At 40.2% G+C, this 13,742-nt stretch overlaps 1 protein-coding gene across 4 annotated transcripts in view; it reads left to right on the top strand.

Moving 5' to 3' along the window:
* Nucleotides 1-5,770: 5,770 nt before the first annotated feature.
* Nucleotides 5,771-13,742, top strand: part of LOC118257413 (cadherin-7) — a 90,745-nt gene continuing 82,773 nt past the window's right edge. Inside the window, exon 1 of one of the 4 annotated variants that reach the window (XM_050709351.1) lies at nucleotides 5,771-5,879. The gene's annotated coding sequence lies outside the window, so the exon portion shown is untranslated. Of the gene's footprint in view, nucleotides 5,880-6,628; nucleotides 7,218-13,742 lie in introns of those variants that run through there. The other 3 variants (XM_035565376.2, XM_035565377.2, XM_050709352.1) reach the window with 3 other exon arrangements.

The following is a 13,742-nucleotide window of genomic DNA, read 5'->3' as shown; positions in this document are numbered from 1 at the left end:
CACAATCATGTATATACTGTCTTGGGACATGCATCTTCAGAGCAATGAGAAGAGATTTCCAACACATTCATTAGGACTTGAGCAAAGTGCTGTGCTCCATACCCTGAGTTAATTTTCAAACTGACAAGGACTTAGATCTTTCATAAAACATATTCTTTTCTTATCAAATCAAGTGGGTTTTTTGTTTGTTTTTTCCCCCCACTGGTTTTAATGAACACAGAATCCATCCCAAGAACAGGTAGAACTTAGATAGGATTAAGAGATTTGTAATGCTTTTAACATTTTTAACATAAAAGTAATGTTTCAGTTGACATTCCTAAGGGGGGTGGGGGATTGGAAGCTGAATTTATTAACTTGGTGGAAAATTGATATATATAATGATGTCTCCTTTGGCCCTCACAACAAATAATTGTTAGAGTGAGCAGTTCAATATGATGGAGATAGTCACATTTTTTTCTATAGTTCACTTAGAAAATATTTCTATCTGCTTCCCATACAACTGCTTACGTGTCAATTTAGAATTCTCTCCCCATAAATATTCAGGTATAGGAGTTCAGCATTTAGCTTAACATTCAGACATGAAAAGTTTGATTGCCTGAAGGTGAAAAAGTAGAGTCACCAGCAAGCTCCTTGCTTATACTGTTTCTAGTGCTTATAATGCTTAGACTGTACATTTTGTAAATGTTAGTGTTGTTGCATTTTATTTTTATATTTTGAAGGAGAGAGAGAGCTTGTCCAATTATTAATGTGGTCAGGGGAAAAATATACAAATAAAATCTATTTACTTAGCTAATGTGTTCACACAGGGAAGGTTATGAGATCTTGAATATCAGCCATGATGCAATAATTTACATAGTTTTAGCTAATTATTCAGAAAATCTTTCTAGAACTGCAGCTGTAATCTCTGATTTTGTTTATGAAAATATTTGAGTTTGTATTGACAAGCTACACTGGAACACAAAAATCTGGTATAGGCTTAGAGGTCAATGAAGGAGTTATTCACATTAGTTTCATATAGAAGATGCAGAATACAGGCTGTAACTTGAAGTGATACATCTTGCTGTGTATGAGCATTTACTGTTGTTTTTTCTTTTTTCTTTTTTTTTTATATATATAAATAGGATTTTTTCACATGTAACTTAGCTGCAGATTTTCAGAAGGCTGTTACACAGTAGTAGCCCCCTGAAGCATGCAAAAATCCCTGAAGTCAATTGGACTTCCTATGCATAACTTTTCATAGGATCAGACAAATGCTCTCAGTCTGCAGCGCAATTCCTCTGAAAAATTGACCTTAGTTTTGCCACAGTGTGAATGCCCTGAAGAACTGAGCTTAATACCCAGCAGAAACTTATCTAACCTAATTTTTTTCTGCATACATCAGAAAAGAGAGAAGTGTTGATTATAAAAATGGTGATGCCTCTCCTCCACCAGCAGGATCTTGCTGGTATGAAGCATTAATCTGAGACCCAAGTGTTTGTGGATGTATTAGTTTGCAATTTGAGCTATTATGTTCAACAGTATTGTAGAGATGGTCATAAATGTCACTATGTGAGAGGTCTGTTGGAGAGCTACCTTTTGACATACTCAGTATTACTGTGATGTGAGTGACACATCATGAGGTCCAAGGATACACAAGTAGTTAGCACTTTGTTTACACTTCTCAGGAACTAGGTTTTCTTCTGTTGCTTCTATCCTGATTGTGCCTTTCCTAGCATTGTTATTTGAATGATCTCATCAAATGAAAGAGAAAAAATGTCTGCTTTGAAGCATTCTTCCTCTCTTTTAATTTTCTTATCACAATATCTTATTTCCTATCCCTTAGTCCTAGCTCCTATTTTATAAATTCTAACGTTTTAAAAACTATTTTCATGTTTTTATTCTCAGTATCTTTCTTTGCCTGATGATTCTTTTTTTCCTTATTGGTAATCCATGCTTCTTGCAGAGCGCTTAGAGCACAACACTGCCAGCTTTGTCCTGCCATATTCTATCTCAACGCTGGGCAGCTTGGTACATCCACTTGTAATGTGATGAATAGTATCTGGAGCCTGGCCACACATCCTACATTCTAGTCTTAGAGCTTTTTAAGACATCTATCCTTGCTTGTACAAATTGCTCATTCCTGTGTGGCCATAATGAAATTCTTCATTTCTCTTTTCAGTCTTCTGACAGCCTGCTTAACATTTGCCACAACCTTCTTGCGAGATTTTTGAAATTCTTGGTGTTTTTTTTTTTTTTCAGTTGATTTCTGCTTGTGCTATTCTTACTACTATGTGAATGATAAGTTACTCTAATTGGTAGAATCTTTTTCTTTTAATTTTGGACCCTTCTTAGGATTAAACAACCCAGTTTTCTATCTACACATTCTTAAAATTACACTTCCTGACAATATGAACTCCATTTTTCTCTGCATTCACATTTATTACCTTAGGCAATAATAACTTTTTATTACTTTTACAGTTACATTTCCTTATATTAATCAGATTTATTTCTGAAGAAGAATAACATTCTTGAGAATATATCACCACATGTGCCAGCATATGTGGGCCCACCATGTCATCAAAAGATTGTGGAAACTCAAGAGAAGATATAGAGAAATGAGAAAAGGACAGGTAGTGCCATGATGCTAATGCTGAATTGATAAAGTACCAATTCCAAAGTGGAATGGGTGGTTGTGGAGGCTTAATAATTGGACCAATTGAATCACCTTTACTTTTATTTTCTACAATTTAGTTCGTATTATTATCTCAGTTGGGTTGCCAAGTCTTTAAAGGGTATTCTGCATAAAGTCTTCTATAAAGCAGGTTGCTGAACTTTTGGGGACCATTAAGTATGTCCCCGTAGTTACTGTGGCTTGATGGGAGGTTCCTGGAATATGGGAAACTCCTGGAACCTAGGCAACAATGTAATTGACTAAAAAACTCAGTTTAAGTATGGAATTAAGTCATAACAGGGTGGACAAAGAAAGGCTGAGACATTCCTGTGTTGAGTATCTTGTTAAAGGCAATAAGTGTCTTAAATTACAATAGGATTTTTGTTTTTCCTTCTGCAATTTACAGAAATTAGAATAAAAGAAGACTAAAAATCAGACAAGCAATACTTCGTTTTAGATCTGAATCTGAACTAATGTAACCACAGAAATGGACAGTGATATGAGAGGTGAGAAATATACATCAGAATTATAGCCACCTGTAAATAATATATCTGGACAGCAGAAGCCCTAATCTAAAAGTCATTTATAATTGCATTAGTACTCATACAGCCATGTGCTAATGTTGATTAGTAATGTTTTCCTTTAAAAATGATCTCAAACTGCAAGCTCTCTTATTTGCCTCATGAAAACCTAATATCTGTATAAGATTTCAGGATTTCAGGAAACGTAATGAAAAGTTAGTGTTTGCCTCTAGGCATATCAAAGGAACTCTGCAAGCTATTGCTGAGTGCATGATAGAAGTTATTTCTGCTTACATAGTCAATGATTTACCAGCATCCAGGTAGCAGTTACCAGATGTTGTTTGTTTGTTTGTTTGTTTCTGAATGCACACTTTGTAAAGATAGAAATATTAATATTGAGAGACTCTCAGTGGATCAGGGAACTGAAGAGAACTGTAAAAGTTTTCTGTTTTCTGCCTTAGGTCAAAATGCTCTCTAAGCAGTGGCCACCAAAGCCCTCACTGTGTAAGAAGTATTTGAGAGTGTGTGAGAGCATGTTTTCTGGTCCTAGATCTGCCTATGGTTCTGCTGTGTAGTATGGGATCACAACTCATATTGTTCATTGGCATACATGACACTTTGAGAAGTCAAAGGAAAGGTGCCAGAACCAACAGGCTCTTTGGTGCCTGCAGCTGTCCTTACAGGGCCTAAGATTCAGGTCTAATGTTTGTTTTGACAAACGGTAGACTGTCCCATGGAAGTGGTACATACGTACCTCTCAGGATGAGTAAATACACTACAAACCACATTAGAAAGAAATACAACAGCATTGCAAGTATGGATTACAGCCAAAATCTTCCAGTCAATGTACTGGAATGGACTGACTCACTGGCAAAAACACACCAAGAAGACAGTCAAGAACAAATTGTATTAAAAAAAATATACATTTGCTTGTGTTACTAAAAATGGTGGATTGCCAAAACTGACTAAGAATAATTGCTTCTTTATATTTTCTTCTGCCAGGGCAATGAAATTAAATTGGTCTGCTTAGTCATACTTTTTGCTTGGAGTCACTGGGCTGGTTTGCTCCTGTGAAAGTCAAAGGGTACAATACATTTTATTTTGATGTGACTGTGTGAGCAGTCGGAAAAAAAATAATCAGACAAAAATATCTATCCTATTTTCAACACAGTAAAAATAAGTTCAAACGTTTTCACAGACATACAGTTTAATTAAAGGTTTTGCTTGAGAGAATATAGATTTTTGGAGCATAAACCACATCCTTGAGAGTGGTCTGTTAAGTTAGTAGGAATGTCATGAAATATGCTGTAAAAGTCTACACATGAAAGCTTTTTAACTGGGTGATATTTGGCTGTGCCAATTCTTGATTAGGAATATCAGGATCAGAATCAAAATTAAGGAGAAATAATCCTTCTATTCTAAAGATTTAAAATGATGGTAAAATTATTTAGTCCATATTTTGATTCTGAGGAGCAAAGAAAGTGCTTGAAGGTGGTAAGAACAATTTATAAAGATCACTACCCTCTGTAGATTCTTCTTCCATTTTATCCCATTCCCAAACAATAAAATATTCTTAAATAAATAAATAAACCTTCATTTTTCATCATTGAATTTACAGCTTTTGAATTAAGTATGAAAAAATAATTTTCCCAAGTACTAGTTTCATTACAGAATGAGTTTGAAAGAAGATAAAGCAAAGGTGTTTGTGATATTTTGTGAGCGAAAAGACAAATTGTCCTTGAACTTTGCCCTTTAAGGATCAGTGCAAAGAGTCTTATTTCAATTAATTTGTGAAAGATGCATTAGGGATTGGGGAAAGGAGGACAAAGGAAAGAAGAATCCTTAATTGCAATCTTAAGCAATTGCATGCAATCATGTTTCAGGATTTTCTTGCCTGAATACATCCTGTTGCATTGTAACCACACACTCAGATGCTGCTGAACATCCAGAACAAAGATTGCTTCTAGTTGCCCTCTTTAAACCACTTCTCCTGTCCTCAAATGCCATGTTACTGAATTGCCGCTCTCTGGTTAGAAGGGTGACACATCAGAAATTACATATCTGAAAATGAAGCTACAAGACAAGAAACACATAGAGATTACCTATTACATTTATAAAAAATATGTATACTTGTTTGCACTCTTGAATTCAAAGGCTACAACCACATCCAGAAACTAAAATTATATTAAAAAAAAAAAAAAGGAAAAAAGAAAAATCCTCTGTGATATAAATCAATTATTTTATTTTTTAAGAAGTGACTTTGTCTTCACATTACTTCATTATTGTTGACACCACATTTTACTGTATATATATGAGGAATTAAAATTAATTACAAACACAGATTATTAGTTTGTTCATAGTAGGTTGAGAACGCTTTCCTCATAAAGCAATAAATCAAAAGACATTGGCCAAGGCTCATTTCTTGCTATTGCCCTTGGTTTGATCCATTGTTCTAAAAACAGTAAGTGTTAAAAATATTTTTGTCCGTGGAAAATGTCAGTTCAGCAGCTCCGCCAGCACTTGGAACCTCTGCCTTTTTTTTTTTTTTTTTTTTTTTGTTTAACGGGAGGCGTCCTGAGTCCCGGGTGATCGTATTTCATTGGCGGACCTGGTGGACGCTGCAGACCCAAAAGGCTTCAGCGGTGCTGAAACGAGGCAGAAAGTTTGTGCTGCCGCTTTCCCAGCCGAACCAAGTCCAAACAAAGCAGGTATTCACTGCCCAGAGCGGCTTCCCCGGGCAGCTCTGGGGATGTGGGGCTGTGCGTGGCTGCTGCCAGGCTCCATCCCCAGCGTGACACTGCGCCTCCTCCTCGTCCTCCTCCTCCTACCGGTGCGCAGAGCTCCAGCACGGGCACACCGCCCCTGGCACAGGCGCCTCTCTCACCGTTTATTCTACGAGAGCACCTGGTTTATTTATTCCAGCTATTTACACACACTTTATTTTATTGTTATTATTATTCCCCCTGCCCCCTTTTAAACAGAGCCGGGGAGAGAGGAGGGACAGCGGCACTGGGGAGGCTGAGGGCAGCAGGGGTGAGGGGGTTGCAGTCGCTTGGTTGGTGACAGCTCCGTGCCCAGCGGCCCCGCGATCCCCGGCTCCCCCAGCGCCTCCCAGGCCAATTTGGGGGTAGGGGGCTGCAGGCTGGAAACAGGGCAGGCTGGAGGGGCTGGAAGGGCAGAATTATAAAGGAGGGACCCCGGACACTTCGCGTTAGTTTTGCGACTTTGCCTTAACGCCTCGGGTGCTGAGTTGATCACGGCTCCTAGGACAAGCTTGTGTATGACGGGGGGAGAGGGCGGGAAGCGGGGGGAGGGAAGGAGGGGAGCAGGGAGTATTAAAAAAATATCTTAAACTCTTTCCTTCAGCTCCGTGTTTTCAAATGCAAATGGAGAGATAGATTGGCTCGCGCCCCACCCCCTAGCCCTGCTCCTGATTTTTATCCAGAGGACTCCATCTGTATATCCTGTCGAGGAGGAGGAGGAGAGGCAGGGGGCGCGGGGCCGGCAGGCTGCTTGCTCTCCGGGTCCCTGCTCAATAGGCACCGCTGGAGGTACAAAAAGTCGCCCTGCCTCCTCCGCGCCCGCGGACCGAGCTGGCAGCCGGCACCGGCCACTGAGCGGTGACATCCCCTGCCCAGAGCAGCATCCCCACCTCCTTCGTCTCCTTCCCTCCCTCCCCCCTCCTTCCATCCCTCCCTCCCTCCTCTTTCCCCTCTTCCTCCTCCTCCCGCAGCCAGGATCCGCACCCAGTCGGAGCTGGGCTTGGCACCGGCGCCCACTTCTCCCTCCGTGCGCCCAGCTGCTGGCCGCGCCGCGCCGCGCCGCGCCGCGGAGGAAGAGGAGGAGGAAGAGGAGGAGGAGGAGGAGCGGGGCAGCAACGGCGCTCCTGCCTCCGCGGGTGCGGGCGAGTGCGCGGGCGGGCGCGCAGCCCCGATGCCAGGCGGGCTCCCGGCCGCCGCCTGGGAGCATCCCGCCAGCACTTCTCCGCCGAGGCACCGCCGGCCCTTGGGATTAAAATACTGCGCTGGGCAGCCGAGGGACGGCAGGTGAGTGAGTGCCGGCTGCAACTGCCCCCGCCGCTTTCCCATGCGGGTAGGCGGAGATGGGAGCAGCTGCGGGCAGGGGGCTGAGCGCGGCTCCTCTCCCCCGGCCCCGCACCGCTCCTGCTCGGCAGCGGCCGCGGAAGCAGCGGCAACTTTCCTCCGTGTCTCGCCGCCGTGGTCTCCTCTCCACCGTGCCGGGGGGCGGCGGGGAACGGAAGAGAAGGGAAGGGGCGGCCCGGGGCAGCGCGGCTGGCAGCGGCCGCCCAAGCGCCGGCTGTGGCCGGGGAGCGGTGAGAAGTGAGAGAGAGAGCACGGATGCTCTACGCTTGTGTGCACCTACCGCATCAAGGAAAAAAAAAAAAAGAAAAAAAAAAAAAAAAGAAAAGAGAGAGAACAATAGCAACCCTCTGACTCTTCGGAGAAGTCTCGCAGACAAGGGGGAGATGGAGTGGGGGAAGGGAGGGCTACAGACTTGTGCAAAATGTAGGCAGCAGCAAGTCCCGACTGCCTCGGTCCTTTCTGCCAAAGCAAAGCGGTCGTCTTGCTGGCTCTCTGAGTCCAGCTTTGATGCTACGGAGCAATACTGCGGAGGCCGGGAAATTTCCCGAGAGTTATTTCCCAGAGCTTTCGTCCTTTTATGTCAAAGATGTTCTGGAGTTTGCAAATGTGAAAATGATGGGAGCTTATTTCTTTGATTAGCATTCAGCTGGTAAGGCAGGCTCTGCAGTGCTTGGCTGTTTGATACTGACCCTTCCCCCCGCCCCATTCCCTCATTTATCCACATATCCACACACAGACAGGTCCTGCTTTCCTCTAATAGACTGTGTGCACTGGTAGTAAGTATTTTGTGATCTGGATCCAACTTCTAGTCGGTAAACAGAGGGAAATATTCCTTTTTGATATAGGATTTAGCCTTCATACCCCATGCTTTCCAAAGGTGAAGTAGTTCAGGTGAGCCAGGATTCTGCAAACAACGATAGCTTTCCCAGCAAACCGGAGGATTTAGGGAGGGTGGGGAGACTGAGACTAGTGAGGCACTCTGATTCTGGGAACTGAAATGCTGATACTTTAATCTTTTTCCCATTGCAAGATAAAAAAGTCTCATGTTCTGATAGATAACTTCTCAAGTCAAAGCAGAGACTTGAAAGGGCAGTGTATACTTCATAGTATCTCTAACAAGACAAAGTGCCTTGCCATTTTCTCAGCTAAAACATAGGTGATTGTAAAGCTTTGCAGAAAATAAATTGCTTTCCAGGACAAATAAGTAAATAAATAGATAAAGGAGCCAAACTCTTGTATGTCAGTTTCTGTAACAGTCTCTCTTTGACAGTGATGTGTGACTTTACTTTTCTACCTTTATCATATCTACTAATTGCTCCTCTGTTACATGTTGTGAAGTTTGTAGGGGATTGTTACTGGTAAAAGGTAGATGTTATTCTGTTTCTGGAAAAGATAGGTCTATGTAATCTCAGGTGAAGAGCTATTCAGATGAGCAAGTTAAATTAACAGCATGCAAGTTGTATAAATAAATGAAGTTTGCTTAGAATTTTGCTTTTGAATGTACAACAGGTCAGAAGATAAAGATTAGTTGGGAAATGGTGCTGGTTTGCTCTTAGCAATATCCTAACCGTTTTAAAAATGCAAAAGTGAAGTGAGAATATATAGAAATAATAAGCATGCCTCATCTGAAACTAGTTCAGTGTGACTGTGGTGTTATCATCTTTGGGGGGGGGGGGGAATAATAATAAAAGGCACCAAAGAAGTCCAAACCAACTCTCTAGGGACCAAATGTGACATCCTGTTTAAATTCCTTTTACACACTTTTCTAGCTCTCACAGCCTGCAAATACCAGGGGATCTAATCTAGACATGCTTCTTTTTGGGGGACATGAAGAAAGCCTAAGTAAGATTAAAAAATAATTACAATAAAATCTACAGTACGCAGAGCAGAGCAAAGAAGCTGGAAGCTGACTCTGGCAACTTTTTATGTTATGTGGAATATTCTGGGTTTGAGAATTTAATAGATTAAGAACTGCCTGGAAAATTAACTAAGTATCCAAGTTAATAATCTGAGCTACCACTGCATTTTAGAAATGTGAGTGAACGTGAAGAAAAAAACAGTCATTGGTAATGTAGAGTATTTTCTTGAAACAAACAGACAAAAAAGTCATTAAAGACTGGAGCTTTAATCAGAGGGCATTTCACCCTTATAATGGAAGACTTTATTGTAATTAAAGGCTGCTGTAGGTCATTAGAAATGTGTTTGTTAATAATGTACCACATGACAGCTTCAGAGCTCTTTTAAGTCTACTTTTATTGATATAATTGCAAAGCACTCCTGATTATTTGCTGTTGATTTAATAGCAAGGAAATCTTACCATAGAAATCTTACCATAGTATAGTTTGGGTTGGAAGGGACCTTAAAGATCGTCTAGTTCCAACTCCGCTGCCATGGGCAGGGACACCTTCCATTAGACCTCACATATAAAGAGGTAATTGTAAATCATTTGTTTAACTGCGGATTACCCATGAACTATCTGATGAGCAGAATGGATCTTTCTCATGGATCCTCAGTGTGTTCTGTCCATGTTTTTCTGTGTTTCTTCAGCTGTCAGATGCTTGGCTCAAGAAAATCATTATTAATGCAAAACCTTGGTTGCTTTACTCTAAATTAAAGTCCTACTTTGCTGTAAACCTGGCTAAGCCTTTTCTCAAAGGTACTCAACACACAAACTGACTCCAATGTGCAATGAAATTAGAAGGTATTTCCAACTAAAAATGCTTTGCATATGAATATACTACTTAGAAGGCAGTTTTAGTGGCAGATTGACTAGTAACTTTTTTTTTTCTTTTTCTTTTTTTTTTTTTTTGGCTATTGACTTAATATCTGATCTGCTCAGTGATTCTTCAATGAATGCTTTTTCTGAGCCATCCAATTTTTTTTTTTAATTTTTTTTTCCATGTATGCTTTCATGCTACTACTGGGTATTGTTTTCTTGGAGGAATAAAAATCATTGAATTCTAGCTGAGGAAGGGTGCGTAAAATATATGACGGTTACTTCAGTCCTGCCTGTCAAACTTTAACTCTAGTTTAACTCTAAGCAGTAATGCAGGAGTGCCTCCTCTGGGAATTCAGTGGTTCTGCAAGCAAATGCCACGAAGTCATTTCTTCCCTTAGGTATTATGTGAAATTCCTCAATTTATATGAGGCTGCAGAAATTGAGCTTGTGGAATTTTAAATATTTGACTTGATTCGTCTCGCACATACAAATACTGCTAGCGTTTCTTTTCAATAACTGATCAAATTAGCATTTTCCTTTCCAGCAACTCTAGATCTATAAAATGTACCATAGCAAGGTGAAAAACCAACAAAGCACTTTCATATGGAGAAAATTATATACAATTTCTTTCTTTTGTCAATTTTTCTAGGGGGAGGGAAAAAAATAAAGTAAAATATGAGCTCTCCAGACACATAAAGTCTTATGATCAACTGCAGAATATTGTGAAACACCAAAGACAGTTGCTTGGTTTTCTTTCTGCATTTTGTGAAGCCATATCATTTATTGAAGTGTGCCTAGTGTTTTTCTGTTGTGTCGTCAAGTCCTTTCACCTGAGTCAGAGGGTATTGGAGCCAGCTTAGTGTAACAGTGCCATATGTTTGGAGCAGTGATAGTTTCTTGCTTGATAACCAGATGCAGACTGCAGGATGTGCACTCCATTTACAGATCTCCCATGTGAATATTTAGGCCAGTTAGCTGCAGGAGGTTGTGGTCTGTAGATGTAATGTCATCTGGCACAGGGAGTTAACAGGTTTGATCGTACTGCCTTGACTCACAGACCTTCATTTCATGGAAGGGTCCCCACCTCACTTGCTCTAAGGCACCCTCCTTTTTACTTTATTTATTTATTTATTTCAATGAAAAAATGTTGCAACCAGACGTTGCAATCTGCACCATAATTAGACATGTTCTCTTCTCTAATTCTTTTGTCTCAAGGATCACAGAGTTACTGTGCCTGCAAAAAGAGTCCCTGTGATATTTAGGATGTGTGACATTGTTGTGAGCCTACAGCTCCTCGAAGGGGAATATTCTCTTCTACAGAAAGTGATACCTTTTCCAATGAGCATTGTAAAACTGAATGTCAAAACATAAATATTTCAGCAAGATTAGTTCAGCTGTCAGGGGGCTCACCTGCTGATTCTACTGTGCTTATGGGATCCTGGTTCAAGATCCAGTGGCAATAGTCACCCTCAGAATTATCTCAACACAGAGGGTCTTGTTTTATTGAAAGGCTAAATTGTGTATGGGGAAGGGGTGAGAGGGGAAGAAGGAGAGGTGGGTAGGGGAGTGAGACGGGGACTGGGCAGGAAGGATAACTGTGTGCTATTGATCAAGCTAAAATAAAATTTACTCACAGGTATTTTCAGGGCTGCAATTCCGGAGACAGTGAGATCTGAGTTTAAACAGTAAATTTTTGCTATAGTATCAAAAATTGAAGCAATCTTAGGAGAGAAGAATAAGGGGTGGGGGAGGCAATAGGAATGAAAAGCTCTTCAGTTAAACCTTAAATGGATGCTCTGAACTGACATTGAGTTTTCAAAACAGAGAAATGTAATCAAGTCAGGTGGAGTCTAGTAATGGAAAAGGTATTGGATTTCCACCTCTTCTTCCTGAAGTATTTTATATGTTGCAAAGTCTTTAGGACAATATATGCTGATGGACAAAATTCTATGTTAGGCTGACAAGGTTGATAGGGAAATAATATGATTCATATATTAAGCTGGCACTGTGATACCAGCAGCAATGTGTGAGTGGAAATCTGTAGAAATTTGGGCTTTGGCTGCAAAGGTTAGGTGGCACCAAAAAGACATTAAGGGCTTTTGCCAAAGGCCCCACAAGACTGGGGAAAATTCAGATGTGGGGAAGGAGGGCTTTCATGAGGACTTCTAGGGGACCGAAGACATGTTTTGTCCATATCTAGTGGGGCTCAGGGGTACATGAGTATAGCCAGGACTACTCTTGATGTGTTGTTTTAGAAATTATGGAGTGAAGCAAAATATTCAGAGAGATTTTTAGTGGGTGTAAATTACCCTTAATTGCTTGCAGTGAAAGGAACTATTCCTTAAAGCTGAGGATCTTATTCATGATCTGAATGTTTTCATCAAATCAAGATTGCCCCTTGGAGACAGTGCATAATGGTGTCTTTTTGACACTAGCAGATTGTTTTGGTGAAGTAGAGTAGTAACATTTTTTCAGATTAGCAGTGTTCATGAGAACATTTCTGCTACTAGGCTATGGCTTAAATATAGCCCAACTTCTCTACAGCAGATGGGAGAAAATGTAAATGTTATGGTATATATTGAATAAGGAGGTTATTATTTTTTGAGATGTGTATTCTTCATTCTGATGTTTTATAGATGAACCAAGTATTTAAGAACATAACATGAGAGAGTTGATATTCAGTGTGTGTATATATATGTATATATATATATATACATGAATTTTTGGGGGGGAGGATGGGATTTCTTGCAGTTGTTCACTTAGACAGCACGTTACTGGTATGGTAAGACACACTACAAGCACAGTCCAAATCACGTAACATACTCTTTGAATTACACACTGGTTGTTTGGGTTTATATTTTTTTTATATTTGTGAATTTTGGTACTATATGTAAAGTAAATAAGGAATACAAGCTTAGATGTAGAAGGTAGAGCCTCTTGCTTAAAATACATGAGCAGTCAAATTCATTTTATTTTTAAAACCTAAATTACTTTTCATGAAGAAAAAGCTTGAGGAGACATTATTGCACCCGAGACCCTCTTTGAGGAGGGAAGTAGCATTTCATGGATTTAGAAACATTATATGAAGATGTACTAATGTCCTAGGGTAATTAAAGACATTAATTACAAATACAAATATTTCTCTGTTCTGCATAGTCTGTTTGTACAGAACGGGTTACCATTTCATAAAAGAGAATGCTTAAACGCAAAACAGTGCAGGTCAATTTTGCCTTCATTTTGCATTCAAGCACATAAATGCAGATGATAGAGAAGGCACCTAAATCAGAGCGTTTCATTCCATCTATTGCTGTCATTGTTCGTCATATCTGTAGCTGCAAGCACTCTCAGAACATTAAGTTTATGCCTTGATGAGGGGAAAAAAAGCAACCTTTTAGTTTACTTTTCAGTTTTCCGAATGCTGTGATGTTGCTTGTGTTTTACATATCAACTTCATACCTAGGCATTTCACAGAGCAGATGATGTTGAAGTGCTAGTTGCGCTTGGACAGAAACATAATATATATATATATTTTACACATAACCATAAAAATTTCATATAAATATGTATGTCTATATCAGAACAAAAGATACAATTTAATACAATTTAATAAGTAATTATTCCCAAAACAGAAAAGATTTTAATCACCAGACCCTTTTACTTCTGCTTTGGGAGGTATCACACTCAAAAAGCAATGTGCTGAAAGAACTATAAATAAAAACCTTAAAAAAAAAGGGGGGGGGGGGTGGGAC

Source organism: Cygnus atratus, chromosome 2 (assembly GCF_013377495.2).
Source record: "Cygnus atratus isolate AKBS03 ecotype Queensland, Australia chromosome 2, CAtr_DNAZoo_HiC_assembly, whole genome shotgun sequence".
In the NCBI taxonomy this organism is placed as follows: Eukaryota; Metazoa; Chordata; class Aves; order Anseriformes; family Anatidae; genus Cygnus; species Cygnus atratus.
The sequence above is the reverse complement of the archived record's forward strand: the minus strand, read 5'-3'. Positions and strand labels throughout refer to the sequence as shown.